This window comes from Schistocerca americana, chromosome 1, assembly GCF_021461395.2.
Source record: "Schistocerca americana isolate TAMUIC-IGC-003095 chromosome 1, iqSchAmer2.1, whole genome shotgun sequence".
In the NCBI taxonomy this organism is placed as follows: Eukaryota; Metazoa; Arthropoda; class Insecta; order Orthoptera; family Acrididae; genus Schistocerca; species Schistocerca americana.
The window spans coordinates 125,359,322-125,380,778 of NC_060119.1; the positions used below are offsets into that span (position 1 = coordinate 125,359,322).

The window sequence follows — 21,457 nt, forward strand, 5'->3', positions numbered from 1 at the left end:
CAGTTACCTCGCATCGGACGGACGGACAGATAATAACTGTCTGAAAATAAAAAATTAAACTTTTCAATCGAGGGAAGACTTGAACCAAGGACCTCTCATTCTGCAGCTCCTCACGCTAACCAGGGGACCATGGCGCTCCTGAACTCAGATACTCCTTGATGTTGCCTATGTTGCGCATGGACTACTCGGTTCGTATATTTTGCTTATTTTTTTCATAGTTTCACACAACTTCTTCCTGTTTTCTCGATTCATCTGTGTTCAGTTTTTCAAGGCCTATCCACTGTGCCAACTTATTACTAAATCTGAGGGGGGTGCGATGGGGTGGTTCCCTTGCAAGAACCATTACAAAGTAACGTTTAACGGTCAGCTGTACGTCAGTAACGAAAAGACACGTGCTGCATAAATGTAACAAAACGAATCTGACCGATACGGATACGTTTCATCGAGTAACACCTGTTGACTTTGTACAGAATATATTTTTAACAATCTCTATGAACTGCAGAACTTAGCGCATAACGAGTAAAGCTTTTACAGTTTATTTCGGAACGCTCTCGTTCGTTCTTAGTGCCGGGGGCGAAAATAACGTTTCCCAGAAGTCCTCGTTAGCAGCGGGCGAAGTCCAACAGTGGACACCAATTAAGCGCTTCCTGCGCCGAGCAACAAATTCGCATCTCGTTCATTAATGGCGGAAATAATCCAATCGTTGCCGCAGCTGTGGCCCAAATATCGGCCGAAACAAAAGCGACGAGGCAGCGGCGTGCGTGGCATGCGGTGCAGTATTACCGAATAATCTGCATATTAGTCTGAATTATGCGGCATCTGCAGCTGCAGCCGCGCGGCCGGGAATTTCTTTGAAGCACTCTTGTTTGATCCGGCTGAGCGCCAGCCTCAGCAACCAACACATGTCATTTCTCCGATAAATTTTCTCTTATGCTCTTGAATTAACAATTTATCGTGTTTTCTTTCAGAAAATTTACCATCTTTTCATGCAGACCCATCGGTATTTAGTTTGTGGCTGGTAAATGTTGAGAACGTTCGTGGACGCGCATGCAGCCGAATAGATCAGTCGTTAGTGGTGTAGAACTTTTGCAGAATACGTGGCGCTTAAACGCACAATTAGTAGTAACCTTCTGCATGTTCCAGCTCAGCAGTTATGATTCCCACCACCAACTACGTCACTTCATGTAACGCTACAGTTATCCTCCGTCTCCTCTCTCCTCACTTTCCGTATAAATGGCGGAAAAAGTGAGAAAGAAACAAGGAAATATTTCCTGTATAATGTAAAAGTCTAATTCTTATTGTTCTGTACAAAAGCATGGAATAATAGACGTTTTGAACATCAGTAATTATATGCAGAGAAATTCAAGCGAAACAAATGAGACTAAAAATGGTGCAAAAAATTCAAGCATGTAGTTGACAAACTACTCGCATTGGATAGTAAACGCTGTCCAGATTCAGTCTTTGACAATTTAGATACGTTAATTGAGCGTTACATTGAAGACTGTCCGGTGTGCTTTTTAACGTGTTTCAAATTGTTTTATTTCTGCCCCGTGTGCTGCAAGTTTGATATAACTTTCATCTGTTTTGGTTAGTTGCTTAACGTGTGTTGAAGAGAAAGGACGTACTGCTATTTACCGCGGTATACGATGACAATCAAAATATTGTCGTGGCCAGTTCTGACGAATACGAGATGACACTGTGTGTAATTAAAACTTCCATTGTTTTTGTGAACATCTTTAATATGCGTCATAGACATTCCCCACTTTGGATGTTTAGAAACTCCACCCTAGCCACGTGATTTAACGTGTGATGGATGAAGAAACAGTTCAGTCTATGGCGTCGAGAAACATTTTGTGGGATATTATAGAATTTATACGACGATGGACTTGTCAATAAATTAAAGGATTCACAGTTAACATTTTCATGCACATTGCATTATGCCAAACACATATGTGAGTTTTCGGGATATGTCCCCAAAACTGTTAAATAAACACGACATTACGTAAACGTACTTTATTATGCCATGGTACTGGCTGATATTAATTGATATTTGATTTAAATGATCAGCAATGTCTCATCGTTTTCTAATTCTTCCTACCGAGCTCCAATGTTTTAATATGTCAATATTATGATAAAGCACGTTAAAAATACCTACACAGTGTTTTATCGGTAAGTGACCGGTATCGTGATGCAGTAGTAAAACAAGAAGATGAAGCAAGTGTCGTAAGTTCCAGTTGGCCGAATGGGTCAAATCTGGGCCCCTATCAGTGAGTTCTCAAAATCCGTCACACCAGCACTGTTTGGATTACGGATGGGATCTGTCACTGTTACATACTGTACAAACTCATGAACGACAGGCTGAATAAACTGTCAGGGCCAGAATCTGCTCCCATGCATTCCCCACGCCCAAGGACATGCAGACACACAGTACGCGCTACCTCATTACTGCTTACTGTACGCTCTTGCTTTTGTGAGAAGTACATTCTTCATTTCGCCAGCGCACTGCCGTCCACTCCAAAAGAAAAAGGCAGTATCCACTTAGCAGCATGCATGCACTACCTAACTGTAGAGTAGCACAGACTGCAATTTAAAATCGGCGGGCAGCGGCTAACAATGAGGGTGTGGAAAAAGATGCACATTACCACCCAAATGACCTTTCAAAAGGGGAGACAAAGCGAAACTAAGACAGTCTCAATTTACAAAAGGCAATGTCCTGACTGACTGACTGACTGACTATCATTCTCCAGCCCAAACCACTTAGGATGGAAACCTGAAATTTGGGTAAGTTGTGAATCTTAAGCTGTGAGGATTGCTCGAAATTCCAACTGTAAATGGGTGAAATAGGGGACGAAGGTTTTCTTTTGAAAATGCTATTAAGGCAATTTTGAAGCTAGACTACGAAAATTGATATTTGGTTTCTCGATCAGAAATGAAGAACTACCTGTTTCACCATTTTTGGAAATTTCCCCTGTGGGGGTGAAATAGTGAGTGAATGCTTTATTGAAAAATTTAACATTGTTGAAAAATACTGGTATTTGACTTTTCGGTTACAAATTAAAAAAATACGTGTTTCAGTGTTTTTGGAAATTAAACCCCTAAGGCAGTGAAATAGAAGATGAGATTTTTTTTATGAAAATAGTTAAGTATGAAACAATTTTTAAAGCTAAATCTATGAAAGCTAAAATTATGCTTCTCAGTTAGAAACATAAATAAGTTATGTGTTTCATTGTGTTTGGAAATACAGCCTCTTTGGGTATGAATAGAGGGATGAAAGATTTTATGGAAATATTGCATTGTGCAACCATTTTTGAAGCTAAATCTATGAAAATTTGTTTGTTATAAAACATACACAAGTCACTGTTTCTGGAAATAGAAACGTTGTATGAGAATATTTCATTGCGAAAGCACTTTTAAACTTACATCTTTGAAAATTGGTGTTTGGTTTGATGTTAAGGAAGGAAAAAATATGTGTTTCACTTTTTTTTGGAAATTCGGCCCCTTAGAGTATGAAATAGGGTCAGACCGATTCACTGATTCATTATTGTCCAACTCGAAATGCTAAGGACAAAAGCTTGAAGTTTGGAAAAGGTGAGGATCTTATACTTTAGTCACCGTTTAAGAAGGTAGTGTCCGAAATACCTCTCCGAAGGGGATGAAACATGGGCTGAAAGGCTTTTTGAAATTCTGTTACTATTAACGGAATTTTAAAGCTAATGGGAGGATTGTCACTAAAGGGTGATTGGTCCCTCCTCAGAACATGAAGCTCAAATTTACCGCCAAAATATTCTGCTTTTGATTGCTTAAAGTTAAATTGGGAGGCCAAGATCCTAAACGCCCATTTGGGACCACCCTCAGCACACAAATAGGCATCCGATAGTCGCTTTCAAAAAAGAAAGGGCGTTGTTCTGAATACGTCCGAAACTTTATCAGAGCGATAAAGAATAAGTGGGTAGATTGAGCTCACGAGGGGATTATTTAATGATCAAAACAACCCCACCCACAAAAATAAATATGATAATTATATCAATTAAATTATATTTGAAAAAATTATACCTGGGGCCACCTCAGGATTAAGAGCATAAGCACACTAAGAGATTATTTAATGATCAAACGCATCCCACACGCAAAAATAAATATAAAAATTAAATAAATAAAATAAATAGAAAAATTACGCATTGAATGCACTATAATTTGGAACAACAATAAATGGACGACGATAAATGGACAGCAAAAATTGATAGCAAATTTGACCTCACTAGAATTTGGGAGATACAAGATGAACGGCAGAAATGGACACAAAAACAGGACAGCAGAATTAGATCTCAAATTTTTTGTTATCCTTTGAGCCTTCATTTACTTTCTTTCTAATTGTTGTCCATTTTTTGCTTGACTTTCAGTCTCCATTTACTTTCTCTCAAAGTTGTCCATTTATTGTTGTCCTTTCAATCTCCATTTACATTCCTTCAAATTGCTCTCCATTTCTTTTGTCCTTTCAATCTCCATTTACATTCCTTCAAATTGCTCTCCATTTTCTTTGTCCTTTCAATCTCCATTTACTTTCTTTCAAACTGTTGTCAGTTTTTTGATCTCCCAAATTCTAGTACGCTGGAATTTTCTAACAGTTTTTGCTGTCTATATTTGCTGCCCCTTTTTTGTGTGCCAAATTCTAGTGCGCTCAAATTTGCCATGAATTTCTGCTGTCCCATTTTTTTATCCATTTCTGCTGTTCATTTTTTGCCTTCCAAATTCTAGTGCGGTCAGATTTGCTATCAAGTTTTGCTGTCGAATTTATGTTGCTCATTTTTTTTGTCCCAAACTCTATTGCGCTCAATGAATAAATTTTTATGTGTATTTTTATTGAATTAATTTTTATGTTTATGTCGATGGGTTTGATCATTAAATACTCTCTTAGTGTGCTTAGCTTCTTAATCCCAAGGTGGTCTCGGGTTTAAATTTTCAAGTATAATTTTATTAATTTAATTTTTATTTTTGTATTCGTGGGTGGGGAGGTTCTGATCATTAAATAACACCTAGCGCGCTCAATCTACCCACGTACTACTCAAATAGAGCCACTGTTCCTTCCAACTCTTAAAGAAAGTACCTGCTCTCCAACTCCGGTAACGCTCGCGATGCGAAAGCCACAGGACTCCTACACATAGTATGTTCCTGCAACAATACCAAGACGACATGAGACATTCATGTGTAAGTCTGAAGGACAAATTCCTTGGAGGTATCTGGAACTGCCAGGCCTGGCACGCTGGAGAGCACATCTTCAATCCCTGAAAAGTGGATTATTGGGACTCATCCCATTCCCCGATTTCGTTCTGTCTAAATTCATTCATGGACAAAATTTGGTATACATTTCTCAATTCACCATGCCAATAAAATGGGCTGTATCCTTCGAATTTCTAGGTGCAGGGAAATCTTAAATAGTTTCAGTACATCCTTGGCCATTGCTAACTCAATCACATGGCACAATATGCCCTAGAAAGATCCTTCAGAGTGGGATAACATTATCTTGGACTGTTTAACCATTAATCTGGCCCAACAAAATATCCATGCCACAAATGGTACTAAAACAAAAGATAACGAGGTTATAATAATTATTTATAATACTAAATATCGACCCAGAAAAAAAATATTTATCTACATCTATGTGCATCTTTTGAAAGCCAGAATATGGTGTACGGTGCGTGGTATCTTTTATCACTATTAGTCGTTCTCTTTCCAGTTAAACTCGAAAATGAAGAGAAGGGAAAACGGGTGTATACGTGACAGACACTCGTGGTCTTTGACTATAATTAAAAACGTCCTCGGTCCCGCACTCAAACCATGTCACTGCTTGAATTTTGAATAACAGTCATAAGCAACAGTGGCCAAAGATTCCCCACATAACAAGTTACCCTTGTTCTGTCAATGGCCCTGTAAAAGAAGTCGGAGGAGCGGAGAAAGATTCTGGGCACTCTTTTTCCATTGGGATGGGAAGCTGCCCCTAAGTGGCGGAAGTATCTGTAGTGACCAATGCCATCGGGATGCAGAAGACAAGGAAACAACTGCATTAAAGACACATAACGTGTATCCACAGGAAATGTGGCCTGCAATTTAAAAAGTTGTTATGTTGATCTCTCCATTGGAAAAAGATTCAGAACTCAAGCCGTCCCCCAATCTTATCCCTAGGAGGGGATCGACGACCACAAGAAGAATCTGAATAATGAAGGAAAGGGTAACGATCTACGAACCGGGACGTCGAATGTCAGAAGTTTTAACGTGATAGGGAAGCAAAAAGTCGAAAAGGGATGTACTGAGGTTTAATCTAGATATAGTGGTGGTCGGTGAAGTGAAATGGAAAGAGGACTCGGATTTCTGGTAAGATGAGTTGAAACGGAACTGGTTGTCCCGTTCCTTATTTTTTTCAATAAATCCCGGCACCGAAGAATTATAGCAAGAGTGTTTTGTTTACTCTGCAGATGTAAGTCAGTCGGTAACAAGCAGGAGAGAATGGACCAAGCGGTGTTTATTTATTTATTCATTGATTTTTGTTTCGTGTGTCCCACGTTTCCCTATATTCCTTCCCTTGTGCAACCAGGGCTGTATGAATGAGATGTTACGTGAAGTAGCAGAAAGCTCTGGTCGGAGGTTGTAGCACTGCATGAGTAGAGTGGTTCTGTGGTAGGATAGTACCAGCCTCCTAAACATGAACAAGTTTGGCAAAGATAGTGTGCAAGTCAGATCAGAGATGTAGCGAAGGTACGAGTATTGGCTCTGTTAGGTTGGCGAAGCATTCTCTCTACCAGCTTTTGAACGAACAACTATTAGGCGATGTGTCTGCAGGTCCACTTGTTCCCGGGCAGTGGCGCTGGACAGATGTGGAGACGCAGTTCTCGATTTTGGTAACGTTAACAAAGGTATGAGAATGCTTCAAAACTGCTCGTCAAAATGGTCCATATGCTGAAATCAGGTGTGATAGTACCAGTAAACGCACGTAATGGAGTTTATTTTCATAATTTAGTCAAATATCAGTAGAACTTTGTGTTTTTGTATTAGTCCAGGCCACGCACCATGGGCCTTAAGCTCACGGTCGTATTATTTCTCCGTGCTTATCGGAAGTTCACTCATTTAGCGTATTTTAATGTGGTTTTTCTGTTACAGTAATATTTTTGGGGGATTTTTATTATTTTCCATATGTTTTCTTTGTGTACTTGCTTTCCCGCCCCATGGTTAGTTGGAGCAACAACCACATTGGTAAAATGTAGTTTCCGTCTGAAAATGTATAGTAGACGAGCCAATAACCATACAGTAGAGGGTGAGTGTAAGACAGGGTGGGAAGAATCTTGTGTGTCCGTATTTTTTGCATTTCTGTTGGCTACCGCTACTTGACCACGTGGATGGAATAGTATTGATGTGATAATTAGTTAAAGATTCTTGTGTCCCCCGTAACTATTTGATTCGCCTCCAATTAAGTGCGTTACGTAAAATACACGGTTTAATCTCTTGTATCTAGGAAAGTTCAGGTTTTAATGCCCATTCATGGAATAAAGACTTGCAAAATTTTCCCGCCATAGTAAATGTTCTTCCCCGCAGCTCAGTAACGTGGAGTTGTTTCTGAAAGCAAGATTAAACCAACATTGGAAGTCATAGTTAAGTGCACCACTTGCTACCCTTTCTTCAGCGTACGTTTTAACGAAAATTGAAATATTTAGGCGTATACTCTTCCGCTCTGACCGAGATCGCCTGCAGTGTCTTTGCTGAACGTGTCCTGCATGACCTGTAGTAAAAGATTGTAATGTGCATGGGTTTAAGTATGATTATGTGCCTGCGTAAAATTAAACTGAAGCCAGCCCAGCGCTCCCCTCTCGCTTTCCATAATTACTTGGTGTAAGTGAATTATGTTAACTAGAAATACCAGTTGTGGTGATGTATATTCCAACAGACACACGGCTAGTTATTGAAATGCCATCGGTATTGAAAAAAATATCAGTTACCCCATACCCTCGACTGATTATTTCCTCCCTTCATCATAAAGAATAGGTGAAAGGCAGTAACACAGTTGGATACTGGGTCATAAAAGTAAGTAATGGCTGTATGCTCCCTATTAAGCATTGCATAGGTGCTTTCTGTAGTGGTTCTACACAATATTGCGTTATCCGTGGCGTTCAAATTTTTATCGGTTAGTTAAACCCTCTCGCTAGAAATTATTGAAACCTGGCAGAAACTCGCAGGGGCCTGTAATTTCTGGCCGGCCAGAGTGGCCGAGCGGTTCTCGGCGCTACAGTCTGGAACCACGCGACCACTACGGTCACAGGTTCGAATCCTGCCTCGGTGATGGATGTGTGTGATGTCCTTAGGTTAGTTAGGTTTAAGTAGTTCTAAGTTCTAGGGGATTGATGACCTCAGAAGTTAAGGTCTATAGTGCTCAGAGCCATTTGAACCAACCTGTAATTTCGTGGACCACACGAATCTGTTAGACATTACTACAGAGGGTAGTTTGCAGGAGCTGTAGGACACGATAAGCGACGGTAATCTTCCTACCAGGTCGAATTATAACATTGACTGTGCCACCGTTGGTTCGAAGGTTACCTAGCAGAGTGCATGGTAAGATTAACATCTCCAGAAAATGTTATACCGTGAGTAGGATTCCTTATGAATAGGAAGATAGGGTAGCCTCATCAGAATCGACAGCAAACTAACATCGACAACAATTGTTCAGATATACACACCGACGTCACAAGCAGAGTATAAAGAGTCACAAAAGTATGTGAGTATTTTTAACGGGTAATTAAGTAAGTAAAGCGAGACCAAAATCGAATATTCATAGAGTATTGGAATCCAATTCTAGGGAATGAGTAGAAGAAAGGTTTACAACGGAGAATACGTGCCTGTTAAGACAAAGACTAATTGATTTTTGCAATAAATTTCAGCTAGTAATAGCGAATACTGTCTTCATGAATAACTGGATGAGAAAGTATATTTGGCAAAAGTCGGGAGATTCGGGATGATTTCAGCTCCATCACATCATGGTAAAAGAGACATTTCGAATTCAGATATTGGACTGTAAACCGTACACACGAGCTGATCGCAACTTAGTACTGATGAAGAATCGGCCGAAGTTTAAGGTACTATTTAGGAAGGATGACTGCGCAAAGAAGTTCTCTGCGATAATGAATAGGCAGTTAAGTTGAAGAGGAATGGACATATCTAAAAGGGGCGACAAAGAATAGGTATAAGGAAGGTGAATGCGACGAAACCAGGGATAACAGAAGAATTACTTCACTTAACCGACGAAAGGGGTAAGCAAAGAAACCTTCAGGGGAATTGAGGAATACGGAAAATAAATAAGGAATTCAGAAAGCTACGCCGAAATTCCTGCATTAAAAATGTGAAGAAATCTAAAGAGAAATCACTGGCGGTTGATCTGTTACAATATATAGACAAGTCAATAAAACCTGCGGTGACATTAAAAGCAAGGAGGGTAACGTTAAGAGGGCATTACGAATTCTACTGTCAAATGCAGAGGAGAGAGTACATTGAAGGTCTTTATGAGGGGGAGAACCTTTATAGTAGTAGGAGCAGGTGTCGGCAGGGAACAGACACAAAATCCAGTATTAGAATCCCATTTAAAAGAGCTTCGCAATGAGGCATAACATTCCATCGGAGTTTCTAAAATCGTTGGGGGAAGAGGTAACATAACTATTCACGTTGCTGAATAGAATGTATGGGACGTTCGGAAAATTAACATTCACACAATTCTGAAGAAAGCAAGAGCCGACAATTGCGAGAAATATGTTGCAGGCAGCTTAACAGCCCACGCATCCAAGTTATTGACAGAATAATATACAGAAGAATGGAAAGAAAACTTGGGGATCTTTTAGATGACAATTAGTTGGCCTTAGGAAAGGTAAAGATACCAGAAAGGTGGTTCTGACATTGCGGTTGATTATTGAAACAGCACAGAAGAAAAATCAAGACTTGCTTATGAGATTGATCCAACTGAAAAATTCGTTCGACAATGTAAAATGGTGGAAAATGTTCGAAATTCTGACAAAAATAGGGGTACATTGTGGGGTAACACAAATAATACACAAAATGTACAGAAACCAAGAGGGAAAAATAATCCTGGAAACCAAGAACGAAGAGCTGCAATTAAAAAGGGTATAAGACAATCAGTATAGGGAAGAAGCCATGACGAAAATAAAAGAAAGTTTCAGATGTGGGAATAATGGTTCAAATGGCTCTGAGCGCTATGTGACTTACCAACTATGGTCATCAGTCCCCTAGAACTTAGAACTACTTAAACCTAACTAACCTAAGGACAGCACTCAACACCCAGTCATCACGAGGCAGAGAAAATCCCTGACCCCGCCGGGAATCGAACCCGGGTGGGAATAAAAGTCAGGTGAACAGATATCACTGAAAATATTCACCAATCACATTGATATTTTGATCGAAACTAAGAAGAGTTACAGAGTTTATTGTAAGGAATGAATATGTGGCGCTACAGAAGAATGTCGAAAATCAGGTTGACTGATAAGGTAAGGAATGGGGAGGTTGTCCGCAAAATCTGCGAGTAAAGGAATATATGGAAGACACTGACAAGAAAAAGGGACAGGATGATTGGGCACCTGTTAATATATCAGGGAATAACTTGCATGGGAGTATAAGCAGCTATAGAGGGTAAAAATTGTAGAGAGAGACAGATACTGGGATACATTAAACAAGTAATTGTGGACTGAGATTCCAGTTGATACTCGAAATGAAAATGTTGACACAGGGAAGTAATTCGTGGCGGGTGGAATCAAACTAGTCAGAAGCTTGATGACTCAAAACAATATGCCGCCAACTGAGCCCTAATTTTTCTTAGTTTTGTTCGTGATCTTTACGCAAAATATACTTTCTCAGCAATACAACCTTCCTGCAGAGAGTTGCAAATCCAGGTTCTCCAAAGTTTTCAATAGTACTTCATGTAAAGTACCTCGTCCTCCATACAGAGATTCCCGTTTGAGTACACAAAGCATCTCCGCAACAGTCGCATGTTTATCGAAGCTACCGTTGACATATCTAGCAGCGCACCTTCGAACTGCTTTAATGTCTTATTTCAATTCAACTTGATGGGGATCCCAAACATTCGAGCGCTACTCGATGACTACTAGAGATTTATAGGTAGCTGCCAACATTTTTCGCAGACGATGAATGTTCTCAGAACTTTAGTTCACAGAGCACACATCATTGTTGACGAGAGCTGTCTGCAGATTTCCTACACTTAAAGAGAGTTTTTTTAAGTCTACTGATATTCTCCGTAGCAGATACGTAAGGCGCTGCGGATGAAACCAAGGGTGGCCATAAGCAATGCAGAAGGAAACACAGAAAGATTTAAAACCATAGCTTTCCTGCCATGTGTGGGAAGCCTGTAGTCAACAATAGGACGGACCCAAAGTAAGCAGAAACCTCCTGTGAATGCGTAGTCTCATGCGTACGACAGACGATTCGTTCAGTCCATGAAAGATGTAGGTACACTACATGTACAACCGTCTACTACAATCAAATAAATCGTCTGTGGAAAAATACCATATTGATATTGTTCGACGTAAGTTGTACGAAAATTTCGATGTTTAGCACCTGCCTTATCTCTCTGCTACTCAGTGGTGAAAGAGGTAACTAAAATTCGCTTAGCGCGACTTTAATTCATAACCGTACTAAGGTGTCGCGACGGTGCAGTTCAGAGTGGTACAATGACATCCCAGCGTGGATCGACTGCGCATCCACAGATATAACTAATGCACATTTTACTACTTTGTCACCGGTCAACGTCTCTGGTGCCTGTGTATTTGTGGCCGCATGCACAGTGCCGCGGTCCGCGAGCGCTGGAGCGTCAGACTTTCAGCGTACTCTGAAGTTTGCTGTACGATGTACAGCCGAAATATTAAAAGAAGAAACTGAATTTATCTAGCTGCACCCACGAAATTTAATTGGGCAGTCATTCCGCCGCGAAAACGTGAAAACGCAATTGCATAATTTGTTTGGCGATATCTGATGATCGACGTATTTCTTCAAGTAGCACAGAATTATTCTGCCAGCTTCACTAGATAATTAATTTCTTGTCATTTTGCCATAGTATCTGAACAATTCTATGACGATGAGTCAGGAATTTCAATTTTTCGTCTGCAAGAAGGAACCATACGCTAAATTACAGCTGCCCTTCTATTCCACCATACTGGCGATTTGCCTTTCTCTTTTAGCCGATGCCATAACAGTATGACGGCGCTCAACTCGGTGACATCAAGATAGCAGTGGCCCATGCAGCTCGCTTTCAAAACTGACTGCAGCTATAGTATACTTCGTCAGTTTCTCCCTCCTCCTGTTACGCAACTAAAAACGAGTACAACGAGATTCAGTAAGGTATCTTAAGATCGACTCTGATACTTATCAGCACTCTGCTACCACGTCACCACATCCAATATTTACTGTATTTGTGTTATTAACTCTTTCATACAACCCACTCTGTCGCTCATGTTCCAGCTGACAGAATGCGAGCACTGGACGTCCATTGCACAGTATACCCGTTTCTGCCCGAAGGTCGGCGTACTGAGGAGCGCAGGATGCGATGATTAATTTCTACGGCATATTAAGTTCTCAAGACAGACATCAGTTACTGGAGCGTCGTATGACTGGTGCAACAAACAGTAAACACTCCATGTTCCACGTGCGCGCGTGGTGTTTTGGCAGCAGTTACCCACATCCGGAAGGGAATTTTGTGATTGGGCTCAGAAGCGCTTGGCGTTACGAGCTCAGTCTTTATTTTATTTTTATTTTTAATTAATTATTTATTTATTTATTTTCGCATTTGTCGACATTTTGCTGCTTCAGGATGCCTCACTTTCCATCTCTACAGAGGGCATTCTAGAGCACTTTTGAGCGAAATTTCAAACGTCAACTTGGCACGACAATTACAGTGATTCCAAAAAGTAAACCTTTTAATTGTGTTGCGTAGTTTATTTTGTATAGCCAAACGAATGTACCAAAATCAGATTAAGGGATATTCATAAATGTTACAATCTGTGGGCTGCGTGCAAATCAGACGGAACACAATCAGGTCGTTCTTTCTTCTGCGTACAAATCAGACAGAACATAATTCAGTTCGTTTAGATACTTCTTAGCATGATACTACGAATGAGGTAGAGCACTGTACGGAAATCTATCATGCACTGTGGGGAACAAGAAACGGAGAGACTCGAAGAGTTGAATCATGGCGCTAGAGGAATATGTTGACTTGCAAGAAATAACGAGGTTCTCCTCACATTACGCGAGGGAAGGAATTACTGCGATGGTACTGCAGGCAGCCGTAAAGGGCAAAAAGTAAGGGAAAGTTGCTAGTCCGATATATCAAACAAACAACATTGACGTTGGATGTAAGAAAAGCTCTGGATGAAGAGATTAGTGCACCAAACTTGTCAGAAATGACAAAAGAAATTCCCGGAGGCGACCTTTACTTCTATAAGCCTAGGCAAACAGTTGCCTCATATTCATGGCAGAATGATCTGAGAAACAAACCTGAAAATGAAGATACTTGCGTAGTTGCACAAGCCGCTTATCTTAAATCTTAATGAGCAAATCTGGAACGAAATGAAGCGAGGTATGTGCACTAAGGACACAGCTGCGAATAATCTCCGTTAGTTTCGAGTGGCAGGTGAATGTTCAAGACCCATGATAACTGTTTCATGGAGTCCATACTGCAATGCTCCGCAGTCATCATCAGGATGATAGAGAAACGAAGGTCAGAAGGCTGCTACATGCTAAGACGTAGGAATCTCTAATTGTCATCATAGTAAAGCAATAATGCCACTCCAACATTTAGTAATAGAGTAAGGTGAAAATTAGTAGAATATTCCTACTACCAGTAGACAGTATACAGCAAAATATCAAACACTCTAAGACAAAAAAGAAAAACAAACAAAAAATGCACGACGAAGGGATTATCTGGGTATGACGGAAACCTGTAGATGTAACGTACGTGTACAGACAAAGAAATGATCGCAACTTCGGAGAAATTGGTGGATTTATTCAAGAGAAAAAACTTCAGACATTGAACAAGTCAATCACGTGTTGGTGTTCCTCTGCCCCTCATGCAAGCAGTTATTCGGCTAGGCATTGATGACAGAGTTGCTGGAAGTTATCCTGAGGGATATCGTGTCAAATTCTGTCCAATTGGTGGGTTAGATCGTCAAGTTCCCGAACTCGTTTCAGGGCCTTTCCCTAATGCTTTTCAAACGTTCTCAGTTGTTTAGTGATCTGGCCAACGTAGGGCTTGGCAAGCACGGAGATAATCAGTAGAAAGTCTCACCGTGTACAGGTAGGCATTATCTTGCTAAAATGTAAGCACAGGATGGGTTGACATCAAGAGAAACAACGTGGCGCAGAATATCTTCGACATACTACTGTGCTGTAAGGGTACCTCGGATGACGACGGAATGAGGCTTGTTATGGAAGGAAATGGCGCCGCAAACCCACCACTCAAAGAAGTCGGGTCATATCCCACCAATGTCCGGGGTGTCTCGAGACACGTCATCCCTGGCGATCTAACACGCCAATTGGACAGAATGTGGCATAGAATCTCTAAGGAGGACACCCAGTACCTCATTCCAAGAGGAACAACTGCTTCCATAAAGCACAAAGGTGGACAAGGCTTTATTGACTTACTCAGTTCTTGAAGCTCTTTGTCGTGAACAAACCGTCCAATTTTTCTGAAGGTATAATCACTTTTTGTCACATTCACACATTTATGCGTCACATTTACCTATTACCATCCCACTCCGGTAATTTCTTAGTGGTGCGTCTCTTTTTTCCTTAGTGTATATTAACTAACAAATATACTGTAAACTGAAACTTCCTGGCAGGTTAAAACTGTGTCCCGGACCGAGACTCGAACTCGGGACCTTTGCCTTTCGCGGGCAAGTGCTCTACCAACTGAGCTACCCAAGCACGAATCACACCCCGTCCCCACAGCTTCACTTCCGCCAGTACACCGTCTCCTACCTTCCAAACTTTATAGAAGCTCTCCTGCGAACCTTGCAGAACTAGCACTCCTGAAAGAAAGGATATTGTGGAGACATTGCGCTTGCACACAGTTTTAATGTGCCTGGTAGTTTCATATCAGCGCACACTCTGCTGCAGAGTGAAAATCTCAAAAAAATGTGTGTGAAATCTTATGAGACATAACTGCTAAGGTCATCAGTCTCTAATCTTACACACTACTTAACCTAAATTATCCTAAGGACAAACACACACCCATGCCCGAGGGAGGACTCGAACATTCGCCAGTACCCACCGCACAGTCCATGACTGCAGCGCCTTAGCCGGCCGAAGTGGCCGTGCGGTTAAAGGCGCTGCAGTCTGGAACCGCAAGACTGCTACGGTCGCAGGTTCGAATCCTGCCTCGGGCATGGATGTTTGTGATGTCCTTAGGTTAGTTAGGTTTAACTAGTTCTAAGTTCTAGGGAACTAATAACCTCAGAAGTTGAGTCCCATAGTGCTCAGAGCCATTTGAACCATTTTGCAGCGCCTTAGACCGCTCGGCTAATCCGGCGCGGCTGAAAACCTCATTCTGGATACTGTGACCTATACATTTTGTAATATAAATGTTAAGAATGAGACGTGAAGCGGCTGAAAATCTGATTCTGAATACTGTGACCTATACATTTTGTAATATAAATGCTAAGAATGAGACGTGAAGCTCTTTTAAATCTCAGCATTCTGTGTTTTGGTTTGTGTGACATGATATTACTTCTACCAATCAGGATGTGGACGTGAAGCCCGTGATGAAAATAGAGACAAATGTGTAAATATACATTGATATTGGAGTATGAATCGAATTCGTAGCGTAGATAAAACAGTTTCGATAAATGTGTGACGTAGCAGACGCTGTTGACAATAATTTCCGCCAGGGACTTCCGAGTATAGCGATACTGTGACGTCCTGTATAGACGCTGACGGTAGTATCAACTGCTGAAGTTTTTATTAGGATTCAATCCTCAGCCACCTGAAAAATATGCACAAAGAGGAATACAGGGGAATCAACTTTATAAGATTAATCTGAATTACGAATTATCGGTTGTGGCATAAGAAGCGAGGTGATTATTAATAAAGTAAATTACCCGATTCACAGGAAAATACTGCAGAGTTAATATACGTAGAGAGAAGAACGTAGCAAATGAGATTTCTAAAGGGAATACAGATGTGATCCGTTGCGGAATGAGCAGAATGTTCGTTTAAATGCAACTGTTTCGCAACCACGATCCGAAGAGGCGCAGGAGATAACAGCTTTTCACGTTAGCTGGATTAGCCGAATTAGATTCCAATTCAATATACAGTTAATGAACGCCGTGCTACTGAACTGTTGACGCCTGCACATTCGAATGACTGCAATTCAGAGCACTTCCAATTAATACTGCATGTAACAGACTTCGAGGTCGCACGGCTAAAATGTTTCATTTTGTTTCGTGTTAGTAAATTTACACAGCGAAATAAGAAGACTGCAGCTGTAGAAATATAAGGAATTAAAAGTTTTTGCAGTAGCTAAGGGTTAATTAAGTTTTATGATATATTTTTCTTATAATTCGTTCTTTGACTCAGCTGGATTTGTCCTAAGCTACTAACATGACTGGCACTATCGTGGCCAGTGTGGAATGGTAATATTATTTGCCCTATACTGTAAACTCGTCTCTTCTGCATTACCAAATTACGAATTTAATACTCTAAGTAGCATTTTTGTATTTTAGTCCACATAGTTCCATCATCCATCTTAAGAAAATGTTTGACGAATTACATTCATCCATTAAGAAACACATGTACGCCCACAGAAGCAACTCTTTGCTGCCACTGTCAGTGTTGTGGAGTGAACTCTCTGTTTTTTCGATCCCTCTCCTTCTCTCTACGCCCATAATAAAAACTGCAGTTTCAAAACGCTGTAGAAAGAGAACCACAGCTCAGACTGACGTCAAATTTCAACAGCATATTGTTGATGCGAGTGGAAACGACATGAAACAAAAAAATCACGAAAATTTTACCATAGGTGGCACTGTAAGTATCCCAAAGTAAAAGTGGTCGACTACAAATGACAGATATATCACATACGATAACTATGATTTGTGTTGCACATTACACGTACTGTTGAATGCGAGACTGCACAAGTTCGGCAGTCAACGGTTGTGGTAATTTCGCACCACACCAGATGGGAAAATTAGTTTTTAATCGTCCTGCTGCTAAAAATCACATAAACGGCTAAATGATATCGGTTTTAATTATCCACATAAAAAGCAAAATGGCAATGGTGTTTAATTGTCCCAGGAACAAAAACCGCACAAAATGCAAAATGACAAGATGACAAAGATTTTTAATCGTCCTATGACTAAAAACCGCATGAAAAGCAAAATGACATCTGTTTTAACTGTCTTGAGACTGGCACAAGACATCTTCAGTATGTTGTTGTTGTGGTCTTCAGTCCAGGGAATGCTTTGGTGCGGCTCTCTTATGCTACTCTATCCTGTGCCAACCTCTTCATCTCCGAATAACTACAGCAACCTACATCCTTCTGAATCAGCGTAGTTTATTCCACTCTTGTTCTCCCTCTACGATTTTTACCCCCGACACTTCCCTCCTATACTAAATTGATAGTCCTTTGATGCCTCAGAACGTGTGCTACGAACCGATCCCTCTTCCTAGTCAAGTTGTGCCACAAATTCCTCTTTTCTCCAATTGTATTGAGGACCTCCTCGTTAGTTACGTGATCTACCCATCTAATCTTCAGCATTCTTCTGCAGCACCACATTTCCAAAGCTTTTTTCCTCTTCTTGTCTAAACTGTTTATCATCCATGTTTCACTTACATGCATGGCTACACTCCATACAAATATTTTCATAAAAGACTTCCTGTCACTTGAATCTATACTCGATACTAACAAATTTCTCTTCTTCAGAAACGCTTTCTTTACCATAGCCAATCTTTACTTCGACCATCATCAGTTATTTTGCTCCCCAAATAGTAAAACTCATTTACTATTTTTTTTCAAATTTGTGTGAAATTTTATGGGACTTAACTGCTGAGGTCATCAGTCCCTAAGCTTACACAGTACTTAACCTAAATTATCCTAAGGACAACACACACACCCATGCCCGAGGGAGGACTCGAACCTCCGCCGGGATGAGCCGCACAATCCATGACAGCAGCAAACTCATTTACTACTTGCAGTGTCTCATTTCGCAATCTAATTCCTTCAGCATCACCTGATTTAATTCGAATACATTCCATTATCTTCGTTTTGCTTTTGTTGATGGTCTCAAGACACTGTCCACTCTGTTAAGCTGCTCTTCCACGTCCTTTGCTGTCTTTCACAGAATTACTGTCATTGGTAAACCTCAAAGTCTATACTTTTTCTCCATGGATTTTAATTCCTACTTCAAATTTTTCTTTTGATGTTTTTACTGTTTGCTCAATACACAGATTGAATAACATCCCTGTCTCACTCCCTTCTCAACCACTGTTTCCCTTTCATACCCCTCGACCCTTGTAACTGCCATCTGGCTTCTGTTTAAATTGTGAATTGTCTTCCGCTCCTTGTATTTGTACACCTGCCACCTTCAGAATTCGAAAGAGAGTATTCCAGTCAACATTGTCATGTTCAGTATACTGTACACCATTTTCTTCCAAAAGTTGAAATCGATGAACAGTGCGCTCCACAACAGATCGGAGTATCTCGGGATCACCTTCGGAATGCACATCGCAGTGAGTACCTTCAATTCAGTTACGTTCGTAATTGGAACACTGAACACAACATATTTCGGATGACGCCACAGCCAGAAGTCGCACTGATTAAGATCAGATGACCTGGAATGCCAGGCTATAGGGAAATGACGGGTGCTAATTCTGCCATATCTGCAACAGCCACATCACTGGCTGTGTCGTGCACAGAGGAGCGCCATATTGAATAAAAACGATCCTGAAACTTCCTGGAAGATTAAAACTGTGTGCTTGACCGAGACTCAAACTCGGGACCTTTGCCTTTCGCGGGAAAGTGCTCTACAAACTGAGCTACCCAAGCACGACTCACGCCCCGTCCACACAGCTTTACTTCCTCCAGTACAACACCATAAAATAACATGTTAATAGAACGTCTTTGAATATACCAGCGTTTTTGCTTACTATTTACATAAAATCCTCTCAATTATGGTTTTTTAATGTGTTGGATTCGTTTACACGATTAGTTAAAAGTTTATTGGGTTAACAATGTGTAGGCTGTAATAGCGTACGCTGGTCCTTCTCAGTTGCTTAAACTGGACCTCTTACTTCCTCATGTGTTGGCGCACATTCTTACGGTCTCGGAATTTGCCCCAACATTTCAAGAGCATTACGGGAATGTTCATCAAAGAAGTTTGAGTGCGTCTAAAATGATTAAAGCCATTAATGCATTTCAGAGAAAGATGATGGATTCTAAGAAGGTAAGTAAGTAATGTTCCGAAAACAATTATCTCATTTTCCAACACGCAACACAACTGAAGAAGCAACAGAGAAAGCGGAAATCCTACAGTTTTGGTCACGATCTTGAAGAAGAGCTTGCTAGATATTGTCCTGGTATGGAAGCTTCTCTCTTTGGGCTTACTCATATGACATGTTAAGCACGGCAATACAGTTGGCAGAGAGAAATAACGTTGAACACCCGTTTGAAAGACGAAGTTGCTGGGAGAAAGTGGCTTAAGGTTTTCCTTAAACGTCACAAAATCACGCTGTCAGTAAGAAAGCCTACAGCATTATTCTGTTGCAAGGTTCTTTGGTTCATAAAAGAAAACACAGAGAAACGGTATAACACTCTGGAAGGTATTGTATTACGCCAGCCTTGAAGCCAGATTATGTTTTCTGTAATCCAGTACCTTTTCTAATTTTATTTAGTGTTATTTTAATTATTTTTAGAAGGCGTCCGATTTGGGAACTATTTTACAAACTTGTTATATGTAAGGTTTTTGAAAATATTTTGTTTCCACATTAATTTTTGCTATATTTTCTTAGAGTACAGTATAAATGGTACTCCACATTATAAAGTAAATATTACATGCTTTTAAACTACAATTATTTTACCATTTCCAGAATGAGATTTTCACTCTGCAGCGGAGTGTGCGCTGATAAGAAACTTCCTGGCAGATTAAAACCGTGTGCCCGACCGAGACTCGAACTCGGGAAAGGCAAAGGTCCCGAGTTCGAGTCTCGGTCGGGCACACGGTTTTAATCTGCCAGGAAGTTTCTATTTTACTATTTGCTATATTTTAAAAATCGAAAACGAAATGGGGATTCTTCTTCATTAAAATATGTTAAATATTAAATACGCGATGTATTTACAAACGCTGCACAAGACAGAACCTCATGTCTCACAAGAACAAAAACAGGAAATGTCGCAACTATTTACAATGGTGTCTAGAGTGCGTTCCTTCAGTGATTCTAATATTGCTCACTAGCCTCAAACACCCACCACGAATATCACGTGTTCCTAGGTACGCTATCTTCCAAGTACAACACTTGCCCCTACGTATTAACTGAATCGATATGAGGTAACTTAGGTTTATCTTAGGTTTTCTCCTCTGGTTTTCTAACCTAGCGCCCGCATCTCGTGGTCGTGCGGTAGCGTTCTCGCTTCCCACGCCCGGGTTCCCGGGTTCGGTTCCCGGCGGGGTCAGGGATTTTCTCTGCCTCGTGATGGCTGGGTGTTGTGTGATGTCCTTAGGTTAGTTAGATTTAAGTAGTTCTAAGTTCTAAGTAGTTCTAAGTTCTAGGGGACTGATGACCATAGCTGTTAAGTCCCATAGTGCTCAGAGCCATTTGAACCATTTTTGAATCTAACCTAGCCATCCCGAAGGTAATTGTCTTGTTTAATGATATGCAAGCATTCCATCAGCAACTTTCAGCATTATGGTGAGTTTACACTAAGCAGAGCGGATTCCAGTTCCATGAACATAAATGGGAACATTACCATTCAAGATAAGTTACATTGTTTCATTTTCGAGTTAAATTTTGTATCTGAACTTGCCTTGTGCTACGCTGGTCTTTGTTCTCGTTCTCGTTTGCTTCAGACTGGTGTTTAGTACCCGTCTCTGAATTGATCATCTCTGAATTCAAGACACTTGCAAACAGCTTCTCTCACTTGCAAGCTTGGCCGGCCGAAGTGGCCGTGCGGTTAAAGGCGCTGCAGTCTGGAACCGCAAGACCGCTACGGTCGCAGGTTCGAATCCTGCCTCGGGCATGGATGTTTGTGATGTCCTTAGGTTAGTTAAGTTTAACTAGTTCTAAGTTCTAGGGGACTAACGACCACGGCAGTTGAGTCCCATAGTGCTCAGAGCCATTTGAACCATCACTTGCAAGCTTATTTGTAAACCGTTTGTTAAGTTGCTTTGCTCAACTTTCAATCATGATGATGGGAAGGAAT

The 21,457-nt window shown here is 40.7% G+C and overlaps 1 non-coding gene across 1 annotated transcript; it reads right to left on the minus strand.

The window, feature by feature from the left end:
- Positions 1-14,898: 14,898 nt before the first annotated feature.
- Positions 14,899-14,973, minus strand: Trnas-cga. The gene has a single exon. It is a non-coding gene; the product is annotated as a tRNA-Ser (tRNA).
- Between the last annotated feature and the right edge of the window lie 6,484 nt (positions 14,974-21,457).